The sequence below is a fragment of the Tauraco erythrolophus genome, chromosome W (genome assembly GCF_009769465.1).
Source record: "Tauraco erythrolophus isolate bTauEry1 chromosome W, bTauEry1.pri, whole genome shotgun sequence".
NCBI lineage: Eukaryota > Metazoa > Chordata > Aves > Musophagiformes > Musophagidae > Tauraco > Tauraco erythrolophus.
This window is the reverse complement of record NC_141497.1, coordinates 16265326-16278860: the sequence shown is the minus strand read 5'-3', so window position 1 is coordinate 16278860 and position 13535 is coordinate 16265326. Positions and strand designations below refer to the sequence as shown.

General features: G+C 45.0%; 1 pseudogene; it reads right to left on the bottom strand.

Annotated features, from left to right (window-relative positions):
- Nucleotides 1-13315, bottom strand: part of LOC147526237 (protein Hook homolog 3-like) — an 83787-nt pseudogene extending 70472 nt beyond the window's left edge.
- Nucleotides 13316-13535: the final 220 nt, after the last annotated feature.

Below are 13535 nucleotides of genomic sequence, written 5' to 3'. Positions count from 1 at the left end.
CAAGTGCGCCCAGGCCCCTGAGCAAAAGCAATCCCACGAATGGGTTTACCTTTACCCGAGGCAGGAATAACCCAAACTGTCTTCCCGAGTATATTCCTCATGTGCACTACAGGGACTTTATCTCCTTCTACAGTACGTAGAAGTTCTGATTGCGCAGGACCAGCTCAATTGGCAGATCCTCTAGTGATGACTAACCAGGCGGCTTTTGCTAAATGCGTATCCCAATGTTTGAAGGTTCCACCACCCATTGCTTTCAGTGTGGTTTTTAGCAATCCATTATATCGTTCAATCTTCCCAGAAGCTGGTGCATGATAGGGGATGTGATATACCCACTCGATGCCATGCTCTTTGGCCCACGTGTCTATAAGATTGTTACGGAAATGAGTCCCGTTGTCTGACTCGATTCTTTCTGGGGTGCCATGCCGCCACAAGATTTGCTTTTCAAGGCCCAAGATCGTGTTCCGGGCGGTGGCATGGGGCACAGCATAGGTTTCCAGCCATCCAGTGGTCGCTTCCACCATTGTAAGCACGTAACGCTTGCCACTGCGAGTTTGTGGAAGTGTGACATAGTCAATTTGCCAAGCCTCTCCATACTGATATTTCAACCAACGCCCTCCATACCAAAGAGGTTTTAACCGCTTGGCTTGCTTGATTGCAGCACACGTTTCACATTCATGGATCACCTCTGCAATAGTGTCCATAGTTAGGTCCACCCCTCGATCACGAGCCCATTTGTATGTGGCATCCCTTCCTTGATGGCCTGAGGCATCATGGGCCCAACGAGCTAGAAATTTTTCACCTTTATGTTGCCAGTCCAGATCCACCTGAGCCACTTTAATCTTGGCGGCCTGATCCACCTGTTGATTGTTTTCATGTTCTTCTGTGGCCCGACTCTTGGGTACATGGGCATCTACATGTCGTACTTTCACAATCAGCTTCTCTACTCGAGCAGCAATGTCTTTCCACAACGGGGCAGCCCAGATGGGTTTACCTCTGCGTTGCCAGCTGCTCTGCTTCCATTGCCGTAGCCATCCCCACAGGGCATTTGCTACCATCCAAGAGTCGGTATAGAGATAGAGCATTGGCCACTTTTCTCGTTCAGCGATGTCTAAAGCCAGTTGGATGGCTTTCACCTCTGCGAACTGGCTTGATTCGCCTTCTCCTTCGGTAGCTTCTGCGACCCGTCGAGTAGGACTCCATACAGCAGCTTTCCATTTTCGATGTTTTCCTACAAGATGACAGGATCCGTCAGTAAACAGAGCGTATTTCTTCTCATTGTCTGATAGTTCATTATAAGGTGGAGCCTCCTCAGCACGTGTCACCTCCTCCTCCTCTGGTGACATTCCAAAGTCTTTACCTTCAGCCCAGTTAGCGATCACTTCCAAAATTCCTGGGCGATTGAGGTTTCCTATCCGAGCTCTTTGTGTGATCAGTGCGATCCACTTGCTCCATGTGGCATCAGTTGCGTGGTGTGTAGACGGGACGCTCCCTTTGAACATCCAGCCGAGCACTGGCAATCGGGGTGCCAGGAGCAACTGTGCTTCCGTACCAATCACTTCAGAAGCAGCTCGGACTCCTTCATATGCTGCCAATATCTCTTTTTCAGTTGGAGTATAGTTGGTTTCGGATCCTTTGTATCCTCGACTCCAAAACCCAAGAGGTCGACCTCGCGTCTCCCCTGGCGCTTTTTGCCAGAGACTCCAGGTAGGACCATTCTCCCCGGTTGCAGTGTAGAGCACGTTTTTGACATCTTGTCCTGTCCGGACTGGTCCCAGGGCTACCGCATGGACTATTTCTTGTTTAATTTGTTCAAAGGCTTGTTTTTGCTCTGGGCCCCATTCAAAATTGTTCTTCTTTTGGGTTATTTGATAGAGGGGTTTTACAATCTGGCTGTAGTCAGGAATATGCATTCGCCAGAAACCCACAATGCCTAAGAAAGCTTGTGCTTCCTTTTTGTTGGTTGGCGGGGACATAGCTGTTATTAATCACGTCCATCGGAATCTGACGACGCCCATCTTGCCATTTTATTCCCAAAAACTGAATCTCCTGTGCAGGTCCCTTGACTTTACTCTGTTTTATGGCAAAGCCTGCTTTCAGAAGGATTTGGATTATCTTTTCACCTTTCTCAGAAACTTCTTCTGCTGTGTTGCCCCATACAATGATGTCATCAATGTATTGCAAATGTTCTGGGGCATCACCCTGTTCCAGTGTGGTCTGGATCAGTCCATGGCAAATAGTGGGACTGTGTTTCCACCCCTGGGGCAGTCGATTCCAGGTATACTGGATGCCCCTCCAAGTGAAAGCAAACTGTGGCCTGCATTCTGGTGCCAAAGGAATTGAGAAAAACGCATTAGCGATATCAATTGTAGCGTACCACCTGGCTGCCTTTGACTCCAGTTCATACTGAAGTTCCAGCATATCTGGCACGGCAGCACTCAATGGTGGTGTAACTTCATTCAAGCCACGATAGTCTACCGTCAGCCTCCACTCGCCATTGGACTTACGTACAGGCCATATAGAGCTGTTAAAAGGGGAGCGGGTCTTTGTGATGACTCCTTGACTCTCCAGTTGACGAATCAACTTATGGATAGGAATTAGAGAGTCTCGGTTGGTACGATATTGCCGTCGGTGCACTATTGTATTTGCAATTGGCACCTGTTGTTCTTCGACCCTCAGTAACCCCACAGCAGAAGGGTCTGTTGAGAGACCAGGCAAAGTAGACAGCTGCCTGCCTTCTTCTGTCTCTACTGCAGCTATGCCAAAAGCCCACCGATACCCTTTTGGGTCTTTGAAATACCCTCTCTTAAGATAATCTATGCCAAGGATGCAAGGTGCTTCTGGGCCAGTTACAATAGGGTGTTTTTGCCACTGCTCTCCAGTTTGGCCCTCAGTCTTAAGTTCCACACAAATCACAAGGGGAATCGTGTCCCCCTTGTCCCAACTATGCTCCCCCCTTATCCTGCCGTGTTTCTGCACTCCGGCACACTGAAAAGTCCTTGGCAGCTTGCTATCAGCGTTCTTCTCAGAGTGAGCCTCTGAGTAAAACCAAAACACGGAGCTCTTCTGGCTGTTAAAAAAAAACTCTCTCCCAGCTTAAAACCAGGACACCAGGGCATACTGTTGTCTCCTACTCAACTTGCCATCAACCCACACCCCCAGATGTCTTTCTGCAGGGCTACTCTCCAGCCTCTTGTCCTCCAATTTGTTGTCCTGTTTTTAGCTGGGACAGAGTCAGCTCTTCTTTTTAGCAGCTAGAAGAGCTCCGTGTTTTGGTTTTACTCAGAGGCTCGCTCTGAGAAGAATGTTGATAGCAAGCTGATGTTTGTAGTTGGCACTGAGGTCTCAAGGACTTTTCAGCTTGCCGTGTTCTTGCCAGTGTGCAGGAGCACAACCGGATAGGGGGGAGCATGGCCGGGACAGGGAGTCCACGACTCTCCTTACAATTTGTACTTGGACTTAGGATTGAGGCCAGACTGGCCAATTAGTATTCCATATCATGCAGCGTCATGCCCAGTATAAAAGTGAGGGTCAGCCGGAAAGAAGAGCTTTTTGCCCTTCCGGGACTCTCACTTTCGGACTCTCAGAGTGCTTTCTCTTTCTCTCGCTCTCTATTTCGGGCCTCCCGTTCATCCGGGATTGCGGTGTCGGGATTTATTTGTTTTGGGATTGCAGCTTTGGGAAGAGATGGGCCTCGGTCAAGGGGTGGTGAGCAATTACACCGTACATCACTCGTTTGTATATATTTATCCTTGTACATATCCGTACATATATATATTGGTAGCGGTAGTAGTAAATTGTTCTTATCTCAACCCACGGGTCTCTTTTCTTTTTCCTCTTTGATTCTCTCCCTCATCCCTGGGGGTGGGGGAGGGTGAGTGAGCGACTGTGTAGGGTTTGGTTGCCGGAGCGGCCTAACCCACGACATTGTACATATAAGCAGGATTACCCTGTCCCAGGTGGAGAATCCGGCACTTACTCTTGTTAAATTTCATATGGTTGATGATTGCCCAGCTCTCTAGTCTACCCAGATCTCTCTGTAAGGCCTCTCTACCCTCGAGGGAGTCCACAGCTCCTCCTAATTTAGTATCACTGGCAAACTTACTTAATGTACATTCGACTCCTGCAACCAGATCATTTATAAAAACATTAAAGAGCACTGGCCCTAAAATTGAGCTCTAGGGAACCCCACGGGTGACTGGCCACCAGCCTGATGTAACCTCATTTACTATAACTCTTTGAGCCTGACCCATCAGCCAATTGCTCACCAAATGTTCCAACCCAAACCATTCTATTCTATGATTATATGTTTCTCTATTTCTTTTCATTTGTCCAGTTACAAAATTTAGTTGTAGACCTCCAGCAGATAGCAGGGTGGCTGAAGTCCCCCATGAGGACTAGGGCCAGCAAACGTGGGACTACTTCAAGTAGTCTGTAGAAAGCCTCATCCACTTGTTCTTCCTGGTCCTATAGCAGACACCCACTACAGTGTCACCCTTACCCACCTTCTCTATAATCCTTACCCATAAGGTGGCTCCTCATCCATCCCCAGGCAGAGCTCCAAGCACTCCAGCTGCTCTCTCTTCCCAGTCCATCCTTCCTGAAGAGCCTGTATTCCTCCATTGCAACACTTCAGTCATGGGAGCCATCCCACCACGTCTCCATGATCCCAACAAGATCATAGCCATGCAACTACACACAGATCTCTAACTACTCATGTTTATTCCCCATGCTGCGTGCGTGAGTTTATAGGCATTTCAGAGTGGCATCCCAGCGTGTTGATGTCCTAGAAAGTGTTTGAGGGATTTCTCCATAATGGTGCCTTGTAGGCACTTCTTTGCTTACATATAAGTGCTGGAGGTGGCCCCACTTAAGCCCCATTTTGTTGATTTTGTGTTCCGTTCCTGTCACAAATCAAGATATTCATGACGCAAACTTCAGGTACCAGATAGCAAACAGCATCCATTGGGACCGCTCACCTGTCTTCCTTTTCCCCTCACACATAGTTGGCTCCAAGGGAAAAGAAAGTGAGCTAAAATACCATAGGCTACTTTTCCTTTACCAAGGAAAGCTGGATTCAGTAGACAAGAGGAGAGAAATGTAAGGTAGCTGGGGGATATACAGAGTCAATACAACCAATGAACTACGGTAACTTGACACTGTTGCTTTTCCAACAGTGGGAGGTTAGACAGCAGTTCCACTTCCTCCTCCTGATCTGTGTCACTGGCTTTGCCATCATCTGAGCATTTCAGACATGGAAGGAAACTGGTTGTTTCAGGCTCAGTCCAAAGACAACTGAGGAACAGTACTGGACCATCCTGGAGTGTAGATACGTTGACTCTTTTGAAGTGTCAGACCTGTATGCTCCCATTTGCCAGTAAGGCAAAGGAAAAGAAGCTACAGGTAGCACCAGGTTAGTAGTCCAAAAGGATCCCAAGACTCCGACATAAGAGAAGAGGATGACAATTTATGTAAAAAACAAAGCGGCACTCTGCTCTAGAACTAGGATATGTCCCATGTCATTATGAGTTCTAGGACAGCCCTTAGCTCTGTGTAGGTACAGAATTGTGTTGGCTGGTAGCTGCTCACACCAGACACAAGTCAATCCAAATGGATTCAGGACGTGTGATTCCTTTGGCAAATAGCACTTTGGTGAGGTGCATCAGGGGCTTGTGTTGTCTGAATCTTGCATGGTTAATTCTGGTTTAACTGTTGGTTCAACCTGAATATAGTGGGCATGCTGATTGTATGAACAGACATTGGTTTTACCATTGCAGTAAAAAGAGCCACTCAGCAGGGAACACTGAAGAGTTTGATACTGGCAGTCAGAAAATACCTTGAAGTTGATTACTGGAAAGCAAGAATATTTTAAACCTGAAAGATCACAAGAGAAATGGGCAGCTGAGAACTTGAAATGACAGGTAGCAGAAAGAGAAGAGTTACAGGTACAGGAAATAAGTACTCTGAGGAACAGTAGGGCTTAAATCAGTGGTAGAAGTGCTTGTGGCAGATACTGAAGAAAAAGTTAACTCATCAAATTGCATGGGTATATCAGCCAACACAACATATATAGAAAATTCCAAGACAGATTATTATTAAAGATATCAGTCACATACTATCATACTCTGACAAAACAGACACAAGGACAAAAAAGAGCTCAACAGCTAACTCTAAAGTATAATTGACAAGATACCACAATATAACTGGTTATCTGTGACGGGTAATTTTAGTCATAGAAGCATGGAATGGTTTGGGTTGGAAGGGACCTTTAAAGGTTATCTAGTCCAACCTGCCTGCCATGGGCAAGGACACCTTTCACTAGATCAGGTTGCTCAAATTCCCCTCCATCCTGACCTTGAACACCTCCAATGATGGGGCATCCACAACTTCTCTGGGAAACCTGTTCCAGTGTTTCATCACTCTCATAGTAAAAAAATTTCTTCCTTATATTCATTCTAAATCTACCATCTTACAGTTTAAAACCCTTGCCCTGTCACTACAGGTCTTGGTAAAAAGTCTCTCTCTGCCTTTCTTATAAGCCTCTTTTATATATTGAAAGGCCGCAATAAGGTCTCCCTGGAGCCACCTCTTCTCCAGGCTAAACAACCCCAACTCTCTCAGCCTTTCTTCATAGGAGAGGTGTTCCAGCCTTCTGATCGTTTTTGTGGCCCTCTGGACCCACTCCAACAGGTCCATGCCTGTCTTGTACTGGGGACTCCAGAGCTGAACGCAGCACTGCAGGTGGAGTCTCACGAGAGCAGAGCAGAGGGGCAGAATCACCTCCCTCGACCTGCTGGCTACACTTTTTTTTATGTAGCTCAGGATATGATTTATTTTCTTGGATGCAAGTGCACAATGCTGGCTCATGTCCAATTTTTCATCCACCAGTATCCTCAGTATCTTCTCTGCAGGGTTACTCTCAGTCCATTCATCCCCCAGTCTATATTGATGCTGGGGATTGCCCTGGCCTTGTTAAACTTCATGAAGTTCCCATGGACCCACTCCTCAAGCCTGTCAAGATCCCTCTGGATAATTTCTCTTCCTTCTAGTTAATCAACTGCACCACTCAGTTTGGTGTCATCTGCAAACCTTTTGAGGGTGCACTCAATCCCAGTATCTATGTCATTGATGCCACATTAAGATGTGACAATCAAGAAACAGAAAGAATAATGGGATTGAGAAAGAATAATAGGTTAAGAATCACTAATCGAAACAGAGAGACTACTTTAGGTGTGATATCGTTTTTACAGGCACCTATTCACTCAAAAGAATGCATCAAAAACAAGTAACCTCAAAACAACACTTCTTGCCAAATGGCAAAACAGAAAACCATATCTGCAATGACTTGAAATGCAGGTCCTTCATACAAGATGAAAGGGTTTCCACCAAGCAACAGGTAAGTCAAAAATACAAACTTCCCCTGAAATCTGGGATGGTGATGAGGGGGATGGAAGAAAATACAACATGACCAGGTAAAAAACAGGAAAGAAAAGCAAAGCAAGAAATGAACAAGACTACTGTGAGCCATTCCAATTCGAGAGTGAGGAGCAAAAGAAGGTGATGACAAGGATAGGTATCCATAGTATTGAGTAAATTTGGCAATGTACAGAAATCTAAGACCTATAAGCAGAATATAACTGAGAATTTGCAGCTCAAGTGCTACCTAAGTGCAAAGCCTGGAAATTTATTAAAAGCTTAGACGGGAAATAGGATATCTTCAGGAAAGTGTCTACAAAGATTCTGCTTGAAGGAAAGACAGACTTACACTTCAAATAAGTCTGAGCAATTGCTAACTGAAAGTGTTGGCCATGTTTCATGTGGTACTTTAAAGTGCCAATATACAGACTCCAAAAACATCCACAAACAGAAATCAACTGGCAAAGAAACTAGAGCATGCCAGAGAAACATGAAGGATCGTTCTTGGCAAGAGAGGGCAAGAGCAATCAACCTCTGTCTGTTGGTGGCTTAGAGAGAGAGATAAAAAACTGGTGCTTATACTGCATATCCATGATGACACCAGAAACTAAATCAATGATTAGTGATCACAAGAGAAAGGGGAAATCACAACAGAGGACACATCCTTCTACAAGATTCCTAAACCTCTTGCTACAGAGGCCTTGATTTCACAAAGAGAAACATGCAGATGCTACCTCAAGGAACTTTAGTTTGGAAAAAAAAACCAACTTCTGAGTTTAGTTCTAGGAAGATGCCACAAAAAAACCTACTTTAAATAGTTTTTCAGAATACATTACAATTATCTTTGGCATTTATTATCCTTCTCATGGTGAACGGTCAAGAAACAACTTCTGACACTATATGTGAGAGCTTTTCCTCTTGAAAATCTATTGCATATATTTTAATACAGTCACTTTATCCCATGTAATATAAACTCTAAGTTTAAAAATGTATTTGCACACAAATATTAGAAAATTTAAAGTGGAAAATTGTCCTGGTTTTATCTGGGACAGAGTCAGCTCTTCTTTTTAGCAGCTAGAAGAGCTCCGTGTTTTGGTTTTACTCGGAGGCTCGCTCTGAGAAGAATGTTGATAGCAAGATGATGTTTGTGGTTGGAAGTGAAACTCCAAGGACTTTTCAGTGTGCCGGAGTGCAGAAGCACGGCAGGATAAGGGGGGAGCATAGCCGGGACAAGGGGGCCACGATTCCCCTTGTGACTTGTGGTGGAACTTAAGACTGAGGGCCAAACTGGCCAATTAGTATTCCATATCATGCAGCGTCATGCCCAGTATAAAAGTGAGGGACAGCCGGAAAGAAGGGCTTTTGCTCTTTTGCCACTTCTGCTCTTTTGCGCTTTTGCTCTATTGCCTTTATTTTCCCTCTCTCTTCCAGTACTCCCACTCTCGGAGTACTATCTCTCTCTCTGCCCCTCTCTATTTCGGGGCCTCGCGTTCGTCCGGGATTGCAGCTTCGGGACGAGACGGGCTGCGGATAAGAGGGAGTGGTGAGCATCTACACTGTGTATTAAATCATCTGTATTAAATTGTTCTTATCTCAACCCACGGGTTTCCCGTTTCTCCTTTAATTCTCTCCCTCATCCCTGGGGCTGGGGGAGGGTGAGTGAGCGACTGTGTGGGTTTGGTTGCTGGAGCAGCCTAACCCACGACAGTCTTAATTGGTGAAAATAAAACATATGAATGAAAAAAGCACAACGTAACAGTTTTTTTGATAACCATAGCTCTGTGTAATAAAGTAAATTGGTTGCTTTCACTACTACTAGAAAAATAACATAATGAAACTTACATCTTTTTATTTTTGGAGGCTGTCTACTTTGTCTTTCAACTGTTTGCATTCATAATCTAGTTTATCAACTTTCTTGGATTCTTCAGATAATCTGTTTTGTAATTCCACTGCCTGTGAGAGCAAGAAGCAGTAATTTATCTGCTGAACGCAGTACTGCCAGTTTGGTCTCACGAGAGCAGAGTAGAGGGGCAGAATCACCTCCCTCGACCTGCTGGCCACGCTTCTTTTGATACAGCCCAGGACACGGTTGGCTTTCTGGGCTGCCAGCGCACATTGCCGGCTCATGTTGAGCTTCTCATCAACCAACACCCTCAAGTCCTTCTCTGCAGGGTTGCTCTCAGTCCATTCTCTGCCCAGCCTGTACTCGTGCTTAGGATTGCCCCGACCCATGTGCAGGACCTTGCACTTGGCCTTGTTGAACTTCCTGAGGTTTGCATGGGCCCACCTCTCAAGTCTGTCAAGGTCCCTCTGGATGGCATCCCTTCCCTCCAGCGTGTCCACCACACCACACAGCTTGGTGTCGTCAGGAAACTTGCTGAGAGTACACTCAATCCCACTGTCCATGTCACTTACAAAGATGTTAAACAGCACCGGCCCCAAAACCAACTCCTGAAGAACACTACTTGTCACCGACGTCCACTTGGACATTGAGCTGTTGACCACAACTCTTTGAGTGCGACCATCCAGCCAATTCCTTATCCACTGAGCAGTCCATCTATCAAATCCATTTCATCCAAAAAAAAGGATGTCATGCACGACAGTGTCAAATGCTTTGGACAAATCCAGGTAGATGACGTCGCTTGCTCTTCCCTTATCCACCAATGCTGTAACCCCATCATAGAAGGCCACCAAATTTGTCAGGCACAATTTGCCCTTATTGAAGCCATGTTGACTGTCACCAATCACCTCCTTATTTTCTATGTGCCTTTGCATTGTTTCCAGGAGCATCTGCTCCATGATCTTGCCGGGCACTGTAGAAGAGCGCAGTCCCTGCACAAAGTCCAAGTCACGTAAAACATGTCCATGCCTGCAGCAGGATGCCTGCGAGCTCTTTGTGGATAACAGGGCAAGGGAACAACTATCACTAGACCCATATCTGGTGTTAATGTCTGGGAGGAGTGTGAAACTGGGTGGAGGCCCGGTGGTCTCATTCCTCCATTTTTCCGCCCTGGACAAAACGAGCTGTTACCTCCACCCTTGCATGGTGGAAATTGATGGACTTTGTGCCATTAACAGGAGCAATAAGCTTGTCTACAGTCATCCCCACACACATGACGTAATGTAGATCTTGGGTACAAATATGCCCCCAATTTCGACCCCAAAAGGGGTATAGGAGAAGACTTGATGCCATACCGACGGACTGATTGAGGAATTTAGGCTGCCCAGGGAGGTGGTTGAGTCCCCATCCCTGGATGTGTTTAAGAATAGGGTGGATGATCTACTTGAGGATATGGTTTAATGGGGATTAGGGATGGTTGGACTCGATGATCTCTAAGGTCTTTTCCAACCTAGAAATTGGAAAAAAACATTTGTTTTTTGGAGAAGATATTTCGTCTATGTAACCACATTGTCCACCCCATGTAAGAGGTTTTCAGAAATGGTGAACAGGCTGGCTGGATACTGGAGATGTTACTTTGCATTGACAATTCAACTCGTCTAAGGGATCGTGACGGGTTAAACAATATCTGCTGTTGTCCTGTATTCTGAATTACGTAAGGTCCAATTTCAAAAAATAGAGTATTTGGCATAGGTGGCGTTGTGCTAGATGAACTTGTTATCATGTTAGGGCTGGGAGTGATTGTTGTCACTGGTTCAATAATGCCCATTTTGAATTTAAATGTGAGTGCCATGTCACCTTTCTGAGTATTCCAGAGGCAAATTATAAAGACAGGCTGGGTTAATGTAAAATTGCTCCAGCATTCTAGTTTTTCATTTTCGAGGGCACAAAGATTCTTTGTGAGCACAGAATTATTAGTTCCTTCTACAGTAATTTGAGTTGCTTTCTCATGGATGGTTCCATTGGTCATTCGGCAACCTATTTGGATCCCTTCTCCGATTGTTCCCATCAAGAGGGGAGCCTCACTGTCCTTGTCCCAGCCCCACTCATGTTCTGAGTATATTTGCATTCCATGCATAACCACAGTAGCTAAATTTAAGTTCAAAGATGGTCCCATACTTCCTGTGGACTTAAGGTAGGCGTGAGACCATGGCCAACTTGGAGTGGAAGTGTTTACCATTTCAATCATACTTATCAGAATGGTGACAATTAACATCGGGTCAGTCTTATTGTTGTTGGTCCTGTGGCTTCTGCTGTCCATTGTTCCTCAGGTGCTTTCTTCACCCAGGAGTAATGAATCCAAGCAGGTCGTTCTCTGATCTTGATCGCCGTGTAGGTTGTCAGCAATATCTGGAACGGTCCATTCCACTTCTCCTCAAGGGGGTGACCTGAAATAGTTTTAACATAAACCCAATCTCCAGGTTTGAATGTATGCACTGGAGAATCTAATCCCTGTGCCCTGGTGGACATTACTACTTTGTTTACTTCTTCCAATTGTTTTCCTAATGCTATCAGATATTGTTGTAAGCCCATTTCTCCAACTTGACTGAGATCTTGCCCTTGATACCTAGTTTGAAATGGTTTCCCATATAAGATTTCGAAGGGACTCAATTTTTCCTTAGTTCTTGGTTTAGTTCGAAGCCTTAATAAGGCAATTGGAAGGACCTGATCCCATCTCAAGTTGGTTTCTTGACAAATCTTGCTTAATTGTGTTTTTATTAAGTGATTCATTTTCTCCACCTGCCCGCTTGCTTGGGGTCGATAAGGTGTATGCAATTTCCAGTCAATTTCTAAAAATTTACTAACAGATTGCACTACTTGTGATACAAAATGCGGCCCCCTGTCTGAAGAAATTACTTCAGGGACTCCAAACCGAGGGATGATTTCCCTTAGCAAAACTTTAGTCACTTCTCGGGCTTTGTTAGTCCGACAGGGAAATGCTTCAGGCCACCCGGAATAGGTATCTGTTAATACTAACAGATATCTATACCCGCCTTTTCTAGGCAATTCCGAGAAGTCTATTTGCCAATTCTGACCTGGAACACATCCTTTGCCAATGTTTCCAAACTTTACCCGGTTGTCTGCCTTTGAGTTATTCTTTAAACAGGTTTCACATCTACTAACCACATTTTTTACAGTTTGAAATAAACTTCATGCTATTATTTGCTTAGAGAGAGAATTGTATAAAGCTTCTGTTCCCCAATGAGTTTTGCCATGCTCAGTTTTTATCAACATCCATAGTATTCTAAAGGGAACTATTATTCGATTGTCCTCTACTGTTGCCCATCCTGATGGATTAACCTTAGCTTTTAAATCTTTGATAAGCTTTTTATCTTTTTCATCATATTCTACCTTTTCAGGTAGTGATAAGGATTTTTCTGGGATCAAACTTAATACCTCACCTTGTTCCGCTGCTTGCCTCGCTTTATGATCAGCCAATTCGTTACCCACCTCCTTGTCAGTGTTACCTTTTTGATGACCTTTACAATGCATGATGGCCACAGCTGCTGGAAGCTGAACTGCTTCTAAAAGTCGCAGTATCATATCAGCATGTTTAATACCTTTTCCTTGAGTAGTTAAAAGTCCTCGTTCTTTCCAGATCGCTCCATGAGCATGTACTACACCAAAGGCATACCTTGAATCTGTCCATATATTTACTCGCAGCCCTTCAGCGAGCTCCAGCGCTCTCACCAAGGCAATTATTTCTGCCCTCTGTGCAGACGTACCTTTTGGGAGAGATCTTGCTTCTATTACCTGATCAGTTGTTGTCACCGCATACCCGGCCATTCGGACTCCATTCTTCACAAAGCTGCTCCCGTCTGTGTACCAGGTATGATCGGCCTCTTCCAGTGGTTCTTCTTTCAGGTCCGGTCTACTTGCATAGACAGTTTCAATTGTCTCTATGCAGTCATGTACGATGGGGTCAGTTTCCTGTTTATCACTCAGGAAAGAGGCAGGGTTAACGATTGTAGATGTAATGATTTCCACATCGTCCTGCTCCATGAGGATTGCCTGATATTTTAAGAATCTTGACGGTGATAACCAATGTCCACCTTTCTGTTCTAAGACAGAAATTACTGCGTGGGAAGTATAAATGATCATTTTCTGCCCCAGGGTAAACTTGCGAGCCTCTTGAATGATTACGACAACAGCCGCCACTGCCCGGAGGCATCCTGGCCATCCTTTGCTGACTTCGTCCAATTGGTTGGAAAAATATGCTACT